Source organism: Anopheles aquasalis, chromosome 2 (genome assembly GCF_943734665.1).
Source record: "Anopheles aquasalis chromosome 2, idAnoAquaMG_Q_19, whole genome shotgun sequence".
NCBI classification, from domain to species: domain Eukaryota; kingdom Metazoa; phylum Arthropoda; class Insecta; order Diptera; family Culicidae; genus Anopheles; species Anopheles aquasalis.
Window position 1 is genome coordinate 76893147 of NC_064877.1, and position 11512 is coordinate 76904658.

At 47.2% G+C, this 11512-nt stretch overlaps 1 protein-coding gene across 1 annotated transcript in view; it reads right to left on the reverse strand.

Moving 5' to 3' along the window:
- Nucleotides 1–2182, reverse strand: part of LOC126581104 (protein rhomboid-like) — a 9637-nt gene extending 7455 nt beyond the window's left edge. Inside the window, exon 1 of the mRNA XM_050244550.1 lies at nucleotides 2045–2182. The gene's annotated coding sequence lies outside the window, so the exon portion shown is untranslated. The remainder of the gene's footprint in view (nucleotides 1–2044) is intronic.
- Nucleotides 2183–11512: the final 9330 nt, after the last annotated feature.

An 11512-nucleotide genomic window follows, 5' to 3' on the forward strand; every position in this document is an offset into this window, starting at 1 on the left:
TCGACGATGAGCAGCGTTTGGAGTGCATCTCTATCTCTCTTATGACACACGCGTGGAGCGTTCCCTTCCATGATGGCTGGTACGATCGATGTCACTCCTCCTGGATGGTCTATGCTGCCAGCTGCCGATTGACAGTTGATCTAGATTTTTGTGGTTTTGCCGGTGCCGTGCCCCGGGGCCAGCCCTGGTGTCTAGCCGCACATTTCGTAATATCGTGGCCCCCGAGGCCGTCGCGCCCTTGCGGTTTGCGCTCTAAAGCGTGGTTCCCGCACCTGCCACTGATCTGAGGTTGGACGGAGCGATTGAGGATGGATTTATGGCAACCATCGCAGGTAAATGAAGAGCAACCTCGGTGTCGTAAATATTGGTCACGTTAAACATTCAACATGGCACTCTACGATGCCGCTGTTGCTGCTGAAGGCGTTTTCTAGCTCAGCAGTTTTTCGTAAATTGTCAATCAGCTGTAATGGTGCCACGGGTTGGGGTTCATAAGCGATACTTCCAAACTCGGCTCGTCCATTCTGCACGCACGCACGGAACGCACGGAACACCGATTAGCAGCTGACCGTCCGTTGGGGAGGGAGGAAACTATTTTTGGGGGAGAGATCCACGGACCCTATTTGCTGACAAAGAGCGCGCGATCTCGACGGCGGTACGGTCACGGGGCCACGGGAGGTTGTATTAAGATAATTGTTTCGTGCCGTTGGTGCAAGGTTAGTAACACCGCGGTTCAATACCGTGTGACGGAATTGGCCATTTAGCGAATAATTTGTCATTGAGAAGCAGCAACACAATCATTCAACCGAAGCTCGGCCAGCACTGATTGAGCGGATTGCTTTCGCATCTCGCGTGAGATGCTGGCCTATGGATCGAGTAGGATGGATTGTTTCGAAGAGAACAAAAAAATCCCAAAACGCTGAGTAAGGCGGAATGTCCAGACGCATCTCGGATGACCTTCTCAACGTGTCTTGTCACCGTGGGCTGCTTCTGCTGATGCTGCCGATGCCGCCGCCTTCAGACGATTGATGGCTCGGTGTTTTCTAAACAATAATTTGCCGAATGTTGCTAATAATAAGGCAGCATGTGTCGGACCTTAAGCCCTGATAAGAGGGGTACGGTCTCGTCGGTAGCGGCAAACTCTAAAGGCGCCCCTGGCACTATCACTGGTCGGGGGTTAATTTTGTGTAACGTTCGCGTGTGCGGTCGTGTATTTCATCTAGTGATAATGCGCGAATTATGCGACGTGCACCGGGAAAAGGTACTTGATTTGTCCTTTCGGTTCGCTAAATTAAAAACGAGGAATTTCTTTCGGTCACTCGCGTCCATCGTAAGCTGTCACCTTGAAGAAAGATTGGTTTCTTTTTAAAGGCCACGTGCACCGGTGAAGTAATCGCATTAAAAACCACTAATAGAACACTTTGTTGTCCGCTGTAGTTACGGCCAACCGGCTGGTGAAAAGGACGAACATAATAGTAAATAAACCCATCACGCCGCCGGTTCGTGAAGAGATAAAATGTTTCCAGCGAGCCGGGAACCAACGCCGGTTTCTATTTTGGTTTCCGCGCGATCCGATCGCGATCACTTCTAATCGCGTTGCGCGAGTCGCGTGCACTCGTTTGTTTGGTTTAGGATGGAATGTGTCTGTTCCTCTTCTGCTTCTGCCTCTGGTCTTAAGTGCCAAATTCGCGAAAAACACACAAAATGCTAGAGTCCGGTGTCTGCCTTAGAGTTGCTCGACGATCCTCTCAACGCACCGGCAACGATCGAACAGCTGCTGCTGCTGCTGTTGCTGCTGGAACTGTGCCAACATACATTATCATACGCACACTCTAATGTTGTAATGCTCGATCCCTAGGGGAACCTCGACTCACTTATCATCAAACTTTGGCCAAGACAAGATCAACGCGTATCCAATCCACACAGACACATAACTAAAAAAGCAGCAACCACTAAAAAGCAAACACGATCTCACGCATGCTATGTGTAATGCACTATCAGCAGCTGCTGGTTCCATAAGAGCTTGGGCTGAAAACGAATCGATCACCTTTTTCTTGTGTAAATCAGCGTCCGTCCGTTCGATCCGCGTCCGTCCGTTCGATTAGTATGCCAGCATGATGGGCTGGCAGTGTGTCGATTGCGCGCGCACATGCACGAGAGAAGACCCCCACGTCTGTGCTAGAACAGCGACCGGCGTAGACTAACCGTTCCGTTGCGGCAGCCGCTTGGTGCTTCGTCTGGTCCCACCAACCACGATGCGGTGTAGGGTGTGTGCTTCGAGGAAGGGACTTAGTAAATCTGTGCGGTAGAATGGTGAGGGAATGTTGGCATGGAACAATGTGTGCTTGTGTCGCGGGCAAAGGATTAGGACCGGCCAGGGAATGAGGATGCATTATGCACTGTTGGTGAGGTTTGTCTTTGTTTGTCCGTTCTTTATCGTTTAGGGGATGAGTTTCGTGTCAAGGCACTTCCGATACCAAAGGGGCTTCCTCTTCGATACTTGATCGTTAAATTAATTACCGTTTATTGAAGTAATATTTTTTTCATGCCCCCTTTTTTTTTAAATTATGCTCTGAAAATATGTATTTGTTATGGTTTCTAGAATCGCATTTTAATCAATAGTGTTGGATTTTTATGTTTTTTCTAACTCATTTTAATTAATCAATTGTGAAAGAAACATTTAAAAATGTAGAAACGCTTAAGAAAATTTAGGAAAATAGTTTTACTATTAAGAACAACATTAAAATAAATATTAATTTTCCTCTTTTAATGAGAAGTATTTCGCGAAAAGACCTATTCCGCATAAAACAAAAGAATACCTTCGACTAATCTACTTCATCTTTTGACCACAGAGGTCAACTCACGAGACACTGGACTCACTCTAAGCTACATGATTTTCGGTAACGATGAGTCACACTATCGCATCGCTAAACGATAAACCTATCGCGTTGTCACCATCTGCAAACCTCATCAACCTATCTTACCCTCGCTCCCTGGCACGAGCAAATGCTCGAAAGTCCCGCGTGCGTAGCGTGTACGGTCCGGCCGTGCATGGAGTGGCCATGATTGAGCCGGTTTTCCCACGAGCGGAGAGACAAGTGGCAGACGTTCGGGACCATTTCCGCGTTACCGTCAACCAGAAAGAATAAATGCATTCTCAGAAGACGCGTTTCTCGCCCAGAATCCGTTGGGGACTAAAAATACGTTTGTCGATGCAGTTCCGCTACTCCAACTGGCCATCCCGGGGCCGGGTAAACCGGGTTCGCTAGCGCAGAACGCGACGCCGGATAGTGTCGGTTTGCAGATGGCACAAGTGGTACGGCGCGCGCTCACCATATCGCGAAAGAGGCCTCTACCGGAAGCCATCGACGTGGGCGATCATCGTGGGAGATAGCGGGAGCGTGATTTTGCATACGCCAGAGCTAGAGGCTGTTCATTGACATCGCCCGGGGGGGAAAGTGTTACTAACGTGCGTTCTAATGACCAGCTGCAAGGGTTTGGAGGCAAATTTCCTTTTTCCCGATGCAGTAATAGGGTCCGCGGCCCTCAACCACCCGTTTGGCCATCATTTTCCGTTTCAATTACCGTTCGGTTCGGAACGGAGTTCTTGACTTTATTTTTGGATTTGGTTGTGCTTTGGATGGTTGGTTTTTATGCGATACGCGGGACCGATTGGATTTGCATTGGTGATCGTGAGTCGATCCGGGCGGAAAGGGGCAAATGAAAAACAAGTATTGGAACGCACCATACCGAGGTCGATCGAGACGAAAAGAGGTGGAGAAGAATGGAAAAGAAACTGGAAATGTTGCTAATTTTGTGACTCCCAACGCTCCGTGAGTCATTTCGATTTCAGATCACACTTTCCGAGATCGAGATGAGTAATCTCGAAGGCATAGCAGGTGCCTATGATTCAGTTACGGTTGCCACAGAGCGATGTCCAAGAGGTGTGTCCTCTCAGTCTCTCGCTTCAATGCGAAGACACGAAGGAATCCACGAGTTCCTCTCAGTACGCTCTAGGGTGATCGATGGCAGCGGCGACGACGACGACGACGACGACGGCGATCGGTTGGATGCACGCAAATCTGTGAACCTCCATGGAATGCCAACGAGCTGTTACTGATTTATCGCTTTCCGTTTCCGACCAGACCAGACCAGAGACTCAAGCTACACGCCATCGTCGTCGATCGCCTAGCTTTCTGCCCGCGGTGATCTCCTTTTTCGGCCACCGGGCCACCCCTTCCAAAGGTTATGTTTAGCCTCGCTTCAACCTCTGTTATGCAGGTAATTAGCGACAGCTCTAGGCGCCCCGAATTGAGGGCTGCTGCACCGTAACATACCAGAGAGCTACTTGGCAGTTGGCGAGCGTCTTCGTTTTGACAACCGATTAAATATTCCAACCAAACACTCGCTGCAGGAGTCGGCCTAGGGTTGTCTTCCGGTTAAGGTGAACGAAATGGTCGTTTCACATCCAAAGATGGTGCCGCACGCAAAATGTGACAATACGAGGTGCAGGCGCCGTCGCCGAAGACGAGTTCTGCTGCTGCTGCTGCTGCTAGTTCCGGTAGATGTTGATATTGGCGATGTCGCAGTGGTTGTTGTTGTGTCCGAATCGCTTGCTTAACATACGCACCCGCATATTGGCTCGCGATCGACATGACTGTACGCCTTCGAAGTGGAATGGAATGGAGTCGAACGTCGACTTGACTCACTCGCCGGCGTGTCTAGATAATTAACGATTCGTGACACATTCCCCGGGGCCGGGGGGGGGGGGACGAATGGAAGCGCCGTACGGGATTAGTGAGCACCATTTGTCACGAACAGAATAGCTACATTGTTTAAGGGCCCGAGTGGCAGAGTGTTCTATCCCCGAGTGGGACTCTCTGGGGATCATTTAGGAATCTCCATAATAATGGACGATTGAGGGGACGTTGGAGCAGGAGAACCCCCGTTTTTGGGCGACGCTGGACGCTTTACAGGAAGCAAAAACATAACAACATCATAACCGAAACCAATAAAACCATCTCCGGGAGCTGATGGCTGATGCTTGTGACAAAACAAAAACCTCGGGAACCCGATTCTGTTTAGACATAAATCTCTCTCCTTGCACGTGACCGCTCGCATGTGTCGATGCTCGGATGCGAGTGTTTTGTGATTGTGGTGGATCTTGTGGTGTGGTTCCGGCCTTTGGTGGACGTATTTCTCATCCGGACACTTCCTCTCCGTCACCCTCGGTCCGGTTTCTTGTGTCAAGTGGCCCCGGCCGGTCGGTCGCGAGTCAAGTTCTGGCACGTGCCAGCACGTTGGTCCGTGGACGGAGACTTCTTGTCTCCTAGTGGTGCTTCTGAACGGGATTGCATCAGGTTTTACCAATCTGACACGATTCTGAGTACGATTCCGGGCCCAACTGCTGCGCAGCGCAGTGGCGGAGTGATTGATGGATGAAAAGACAGTTCTAATCCGCATTAAATGCGTGTAAGTCTTAGAGCTAACGGTGGTGATGTTAGTGATTGAAATGCTCAATTCAATTTGGGATATAACCACATGGTGTTGTGGCCCAGGACCCAGACCATATCTCAGTCCCATTAAAAAGTATTCAAGGCAACGTTACGCTCTGCTCGTTGGCGGGTCATTAAAAGATGGAAAACTCGCTCGGTTTTTCCGTCTCCCTTTTTCAAGACATTCCAACAGGAGTGCGGAACTACGGGGTGAGCAGTTCCCACTCAAGATTACACACAGCAGACAGATCCGTAGGTGGTAAAGGCAAACAAACATATTTCGATGAGCGGAACAGTGAAAACATATCCGGAAAAATATCGAAAGGAAAAGCGAACAACTCGCGATGTGATAGCTTCTGGGAAATGGGTGAGAATTAAAAAAAAAGGGAAAACACCATCAAACACACAACGCAGGACTGCAAGACCGAGCGGCGATGAGGCGATCCAAATTTAGAGAAACACTTCCTATTCCCGCTACGAACCTGTATCGGTTGCCCAGTATCCGGCCACGTGGTCCGTTGGATGGAATGCTCTTTGAAACGCCTAATCATTCGCAGACGAAATTGTTTAGATTATGGCAGTTTCTGTTCCGGATCAGCACACTCTCGGGTGAGGCCACACTTTTGCACAAAATCACCACGAAGCGAAACACGTGCAGGACGGTGGTCCACACCGTACCGGACGTGGCCACGACCGAACCGAACTGATAGTGAAGCGGAGGAGTCGTCGGCCCCGGGGAACCGGGGCTGCTGACTTGGTTGTGGCGCGCACGCGTTCCCAGCACCACTCGCTCTCGGTCTCTCTCACCCTTTTGCTCGTTCCCCTAGCGCGGTCTCGCTCCCCATGACGTTCGCCTGATGCTGCTGCTGATGAATGAAATCGTATCGTAACGTAGCGTTCCCCGGTTGTAGCGTCCATCTCGTTGTCATCGCGCCTGCCGGATGACGTTGTCATGGGAACCACCGCGAACCGGAGCACCGTGCCGAGCATCGAGGTGAACGGTTTCGTCGTTTTTTAAACCGTAACGGCATTGACCTGCCTGCGACACGAGGGGACCATCGCCAACGAGAGTGAAATTATTTGATTGCCAACCAGCGCTGCCATCACCCAGCTGCTACCACGCGATAGATTCCAGGACCACCGTGCGCCGTCGACAAGCTGAGTCGCGCCCCTCGTTGATAACGTGCCACCCCGCTGATGTTCGGTTGGGACGACGCTAACAAGGACTCGACATGGCAGGGGACATGGCTCTGGCGCGCTGGCGTTGAACACTAAGGAGGGGCAGGTTTGCAAACAACAAGGTACAAAAACCGGCGCCCCATGACGATCCTTCCATGCTAACCGTCTGGTTCTGATTTACGGACAATTTACTCACCGAACTAATGAGCTGTGAGCGATGCGATGCACTTTAGATTTGCAGCAACGCTGCACGAACATAACGGTTACGCACAGCATAGTTATGTGCGCTCGGTGCGAGGGTGATTGGGAATGTAATTGAGTTAGGAAAAGGGAACTTCAACGTCGTCGCCAGTTGGTGGCTCCATCATCAACTGGCACACTGGTTGGGTTTTTGGGGTAGCATTTGAATCGATACACGCGGGCCCCGTTGAGCACATGCCAATGGGTGTGCAACCGTCACGGCCACTGCCACGCGAGAATTCTCTATCAAATCTAAATTATTTGTTCTCGCGGAAGCGGGCTGGTTTCGGTTTCGGGGGGGCGCGTGGAGTGTTTATCAGACCGGCGAAGGACGCCTGCATTGAGGAACGGAGCGATAAACACGTTTTACGTGTGCATTCCTGGCGTTGGATGGAGGGAATGGTTTTAAATATTTGCTGGGGGTGAAATTCAATTACCTTAAACAGAAATGCGTTTTTTTCTAATTATCATTTATGGTGCTCACGCGTCTGCTTGCGTTATAAACGGTGAACGTGATGATTATTCGCGCGAATCGTAGAATTATACCTGAGAAAACTTACATGTACTACACATTAAGTATATTTCAATCTAATTATACGAGAAATATTGACAAGAAGTTACCAACAGGTTAGAATCATTGATCCAACACACGTTTAAATTTGATTTTAAATACATCAAACACAAAACACATGCATTTTGAAAGGGCTCGTCTTGAAGCTTATATACTTAATTACAAGGGTGGACGATTACAATGGAGGCTGGTGGTTTAAAAATTGCGCTAAAGCGTTTTTGAACGGACCATATGAAGATGATGATGGGAGAGACGCAGAAAACATCATGTGGTACGACTTCGGCAATGATTATCGTGGTTTAAGCTACACTAGAATGATGATTCGTCCAGTAGCATCCGATTAAATGCCGTAAGGCGATAGAATAGAACCGTATAGAGTACGTCAATAAATCGATAAAAACGTCAATTCACTCAAGCAAATTGAAATGTGTAGTTCGCTGAAATTAGCGCCATACGACCTCTTATGTTATCAAGTGGGAACGAGAAGAAGCATCACTGGCAGCATCTTCGCATTAGGATGTTCAGTTAGTTTATTGGCATCAGCGATACAAGAACGGATCATCGTTTTCCAGTTAGGTTGGTTAGGTGTAGAATAGTTTTATCAGTTTTCGAAGGCTCGCGAATGTGAGCTACTGATCAAGATGAAGGCATTTGATAAAACCTACAAATACGCGAGATACGACACGTTTGGTATCGGGAACGAAAGCGAACAGTATCGACTGGAAAATCTGGGTACGCATAGTGGAACAATAGGGGATTCGCTAACATATAACATTGGAATGAAGTTTACAACCCCGGATAGAGATAACGATAATAAAGTGGACGTTAATTGTGCAAAACAATTTAAAGGAGACTGGTGGTTCAACGACTGCGGTTATGCGTTTCTTAACGGACTTTATCGGAGTGTTTGTGGGAAAAATAAGACTCCAGTGAACTCGTATGTTGATGGCACCTACGATTTGAGACCCATAAGCTACTCTCGAATGTTGATTCGTCTATGGGACTAGCAAATGATGGAAGTTGTCATGAAATGAATCGAATAAACCGAATGGAATGGAATTTGTCACATTAAAATGCAGACTAGGAAATAAACTGTGTCCTTATGTAGAATAAATGTTTTATGAGCATAACGAGCTAGCGAAAAGTGATTATTGTTGACGGTATCGTGAAATAATGGATTTGAGGTAACGTATGAAGCAAAATATAAAACCGGTCGTTACTTTAAACGAAGAATATGCAAAAAATCAAGCCGAACCATTTGAGCATTCCTCTTTTCTAACGATAGCAGTTATGTTATCATAATCAGCTGCCAAAACTATTATTAGCCCACTTTGTATCCAGTTTTAAGCGCAAATACTAATCACAGCGAGGAGCAACTCTCTCAACGAAATCGCGTTTGCGGTTTTCAGATAGCTTATTATCAGCATCAGCAAGTGCCGTTCTGATCGTTCTAGGTGGTGGCAGGAACTCTTCGCAGTGATTTGCGATACCATTTGTGAGTTTGATGCAAGCAAGACCAGTTGTATTATCGTGGCTTAAAGTGTTTCTCAGCTATGGAACGAGCAGTTTGGTGCATGTTGGTGTCTGTCATCGTTGCTGTGAGCAGCGAGGAGGAAAATTTACTACCAGAGCATTCTAACACCACAGAACTATCCGCTGTATCGGGATCTGCTTTGGAAACGATCCATTCCAGCAAACTGCAATCCATGGAGCATAAGTTCCAAATGTTACAACAAGAGATGAAGTCAGAATTGTCCACGCAACGAGAAGAAGCCACAAGAAACCAAATCGCAAACGAACACCGTATGGTGCAATTGCAGAACGATCATAAGCACATGCGCAAATTAATGAAGATTTATCCTGGTTCATATCAGTCCTGCAGTGATGTGCCTACGAAATCGTCCGGCTTGTACAATATCCGTGGAAAGCACAACGGAGAAGTTTATTCATTTGTGGCCTATTGCGATCACTCGTATGGTGTAGGTAGCATGGTTATTATGCAACGCTTCGACGGATCACTCAGCTTCGATCGCAACTGGACGGACTATAGGAATGGATTTGGCGATGTGGATGGCGAGCACTGGGTTGGTCTCGAGAACGTTTATCGAATCACGAAGGGTCACTTGTATTACTTGTATTTCCAATCGCATGACAGCAACGGTGAATCTTGGAATGGTGAGCGTTATTTCGCCATCGGGCGAGAATCTGAGGGGTATAAGCTAAAACGAGAAGATGGAGTGAAGTTTTCAACCCCAGATAGGGATAATGATGCTTACGATGAGGGTAATTGTGCACAATCCGCTAAGATAGGATGGTGGTTCAATGATTGCCAGGATGCATTTTTGGACAAATACTACGACTTGAAGAAATTTCCCGTTCGATTGATAATAAGTCCAAGGAACTGATAGCCAAAAATAAGGATGCGAAGCAACTTTGAAGCAACTTGAAACATGTGAGAAATAACATTTTTTAAAAATAAAGAGACAGCAATATGTGTGCTCATGAAGAAAAGAAACGTTTTATCTATTAATATATGCAGCGGAAAACAATCAATGATGACGGTTTCAAGTAAGACTAGAATTAAGGTATCAATTGAATCAGCCTTACGGTTTGAGTCATGTTATCATACATTAAAAAATGTGTGTGTCTTTGTCTTTTCCGCTTCGATTGATGTATAAATTTTGGAGAATACTCTTGAGGGGAACAGCAGTCGTGGAAAAGTGTGGGCCTCATCACCACCCACCACACCCCAATCGAAAAAACCAACGGAATTTTTGAATGCCGATTTTTCCACTATCTTCGAAATATTTCATTGCCGCTCGAAATATTCCATTACAGTTACAGTGAGCTACAAAACAAATGCTGTGCAGCAGAAGATGCAGATTTCAGTTTAATAATTTCCTATGGACTATTTTAGTAAATTCCGTCGCAATTACGTTATCCAAAGAAATCAACGAAGGTAGTTAAGAGAAAGCCACGTAAATCGAGAAGAAATTAATGGAAAACAGCCGCCTTTGCACAAGCACGCAAAAGTTTCGAAACGCGCTTCAAAATAGCGAGCGTAATAATGAAGTAGTGTGTCGAATAACATTGTTAAAAACCTAAATCAATGTCCAGATACCATATTTAACTAATCTCTGCAAGTTTCATTACGGCGAACATTGCTCAAACAGAATGGCACCGAAATAACGGTTAAAATTAGAACGATTTCTACACAGCTCTCTCTAGTGATTGCCATGTGAGTCACAAAGGGCTAAATAAGCCTCCTTGTTAAGGTGTTATCTAGGCGCTTATTTAGCCTTTCTTGTTGGTAAGGGATGCCACACACACCACTTCACCGAGTTTCGGCAATCGTCGGCAATCTTCGGGCTTCGCTGCGAAATAGGTTCGAATTCATAAGATCGCGGCCCACAACAAGATCAACGTAAAAACGTGAATCTTATGAGCATGAGAAAATTTGTTTATGTATAGCAATTGATAACAGTTGCCAGTCTGTAGGAAGATGAGAAGAGACAAAAGCAGTAACAACTATTTGTTGCGAGTACAAAACAACCCAATCTGATGCTACCGCTGCTGAGAAGTTGGCCGATGCGAAGGGGAGGATCGTTCCAAAACTCGGCCGATATCCAAAGGATCGCAGGCTTTCGGGGGGATTCTTGACTGCATAGATAAGGTGGTCGTACGTAACTTCTTTGACTATAACAACATGAAGGGTCTGCATGTAACTGGCGTAAGTAGAGTTCCCGCCATTTCAGCATCCCCATTTTCGCGGGTTTTCCACGTTACTCTCGTAGTGCGACTCGGGTTTCTACGCATGAGCACTAACATACCCATAGCCGGTCTGTAGAGGTACGAACAACATAAACCCCTTCGCCGGGCAGACCGGGCGATGTTGACGACTCGGAGAAACGTTCACCACTACCAACACCAACCGAGAAACGACGACGACGCACGTGACAAGGCGGTCGCCGGTTCCATCCCTCGATTTCATCCCTCGGTTTCATTCGGCGTTTTTTCGTGGAACGCGCGC